This window comes from Nicotiana tabacum, chromosome 1, assembly GCF_000715075.1.
Source record: "Nicotiana tabacum cultivar K326 chromosome 1, ASM71507v2, whole genome shotgun sequence".
NCBI lineage: Eukaryota > Viridiplantae > Streptophyta > Magnoliopsida > Solanales > Solanaceae > Nicotiana > Nicotiana tabacum.
In genome coordinates, this window is record NC_134080.1 from 131205063 (window position 1) to 131207879 (window position 2817).

The following is a 2817-nucleotide window of genomic DNA, read 5'->3' on the forward strand; positions in this document are numbered from 1 at the left end:
CATACATACGAAATTTATCAAAATCCGACATCATTTGGTCACTCAAATCATCACAATCCACTCTCCAAACTTTCAAGCCATAATTCCCAAATTTCTTGCTCAACATCCCAGCTAGATGATGAATAAAACCATAGATTCATGAAATTTATACCATTATAGGTTAGAATCACTTACCCCAACATTGCTGCTTCAAATCCCTCAAAAATCGCCTCTCTCCTGAGTTCTTTAAACCCAAAATCGAAAATGGAGAACAAAACCTCGAGCTAGGGTATTCTGCCCAGCAAAATCGAACATGCTGTCACATTTCCGCTTCTGCGGCACTGCACCTACGGAATTTCCCTCGCTGGTGCGGAACTCACTTACTGCACAATATCTGCCTTTGCAGCCCCTAAATTGCACCTGTAACCTCGCAGATGCGACCAATCCTTCACATATGCAGCTCAAGCCCTGGCCTTCATTTTTTGCATCTGCGGTTCTCCAAGCATACCTATGGCCTCGCACCTGCAGTTGCCACTCCGCAGGTGTAGAAACATCAGAAACAGTAGCTTCAACGGCATTATTCCACATCCAAACTTTCTGTTAACCATCCGAAATCACATCGAGGCCATCGGGACCTCAACCAAGCATACCAACAAGTTACATATCAATGTACGAACTTAGTCAAATCTCTAGAACACTCAAACTAACATCAAAACTCCAAATTACCCTCGGATTCAAGCCTAAGAATTTCTAAACTTTCAATTTTCACAAACGACGCTGAAACCTATCAAATAATGTTCGAATGAACCAAATTTTGCTTACACTCCACAAATAATACTACGAACCTACTCCACCTTCCGAAGTTCCATTCCGGCCCCAATATAAAACTTTCCACTACCGATCGAAAATTGCCAAAATTACAATTTTGCCAATTCAAGTCTAGTTATGCCACGGACCTCCAAATCACATTTCGGACGCGCTCCCGAGTCCAACATCACCTAACGGGGCTAACCAAATCATAAAAATCCAAATCCGACATTGAATACTAAAAAGTCAAAACTTGGTCAAACCTTTTAAATTTAAAGCTTCGGGATGAAAATCATTTTTATATATCTATTCCAATTAACCTAAAAACAAAAACCGATGATTTACATAAGTCATAATACATCATACGAAGATAGTCATGCTCGAGAACTAACTAGCAAAGTGCAAATGCTCATAATGACCGGTCGGGTCGTTACATCCCCCCCTCACTTAAACATGCATTCATCCTCGAACATGTCCTGAGTTGTTCCAAAAGCCATTAAATCGCCATGTATCTTCACTATGCACATACCCGTGGTAAACCCACGCCACCCTATCCCCTATAGGTCTAATAGCAAAACATAACTGAAAATTCGCAATCCAACCTAGCCCATACACCTTAGAACCAAATTTCCACTTCCAAAAATATCTATAAGATCAGAATCTCACATCTATACACTGTATAAATTCGAACAAGCTATTTCAAACCATGTCCATAAACCAAGAGGTAATCACACGGATACACCACATAACTCAAACACTCGTAGCGATAACTTCTAATCACAACAGCTGCTCAACCAAGCCAATACCGGTAATAAACCGCTTATCAAACATAGCCTCATTCCAACATTTTCTTATATTGCCAATGATGAAAGAAACGCGCAGAAATCATAATCATTCCTCTAATAAACCAGATATGGAGTTCCCTCTCCCTCAGCAGGGACTGTAGTAAATTTCTAAGCTAAATTCCGATAATCATTCCTCTAATAAACCAGACATGGAGTTCTCTCTCCATCGACAAGGACTATAGTAAATTTCTAAGCCAAATTCTGATATTATCCTTCCAACATGATGAAATTGAATCTAATAGTATTCATTTTAGGTCCAATGACTGTTACATCCCGTACATTGATATTAGGATGAGTCGTAGTAATCCACATGAGCATGAAGAGATTAAGACCATTCATGAGATTATAGAAAATTTGTGACTATATTATTGCAAGACCCCGTATGTTTAACAACATTGATACCGTTATACACATTTGATATGTTATTTTGAGTGGAAATTTTAAAAAAGTTTGAAAAATATGATTTTTATATAGTTATTAATATTACTACTTTCTAATATGCTTTAAATTATACACATAATATGAGGAAGTTTAGGAGATTTTCTTTTATTGTAAAGAAGGATATGTTTTTACCATTTTAAGAATTAAGCGTACAAAAATTTGTACTCGTTGTATGAGATTAGAAAAATTAGAAGTTGAGAAGATATATGTATTTTTACATGGATATTTTAATAAAATTATAGTGTATGTATTGATTTTATATGGTACCATGATTTATTAATATTTTAATAGTAGTACTTTAGGATGAGGACAAGACTATCTTCGAGGTTATAAGTATTTATGCTTTAAACGAGTGATAAATAAATTCGTGAAGATGAGAGGGTAAGCAAATCGATGAAAATGAGTTTCGTCAAAGTTTGACCATTTGAGATAAAATACGGTCCTAGCTATAATACACGGTATTTATGTAATAGTGTCATACAAGGTACCACATGACCATAATAGTAAGGTGTATAAAGTATATTAAAGGTAAGTAGTGTTTTTAAGTAATTTGAAATATTTCTTAATTATGTGAATAATTGGGTAATTATAAATTTTTAGTGGGAGATTAATTAAAATCATTAAAAAAAGTTTAAGAAACATTAACGTGGCATCCTTTGCCTTAGGAATGGATTACACTTAAGTCATAGAGCAAGATATCTTGTAAACTACATCTGTCTAGTTTTTAGGTTGCACGTATATGTAT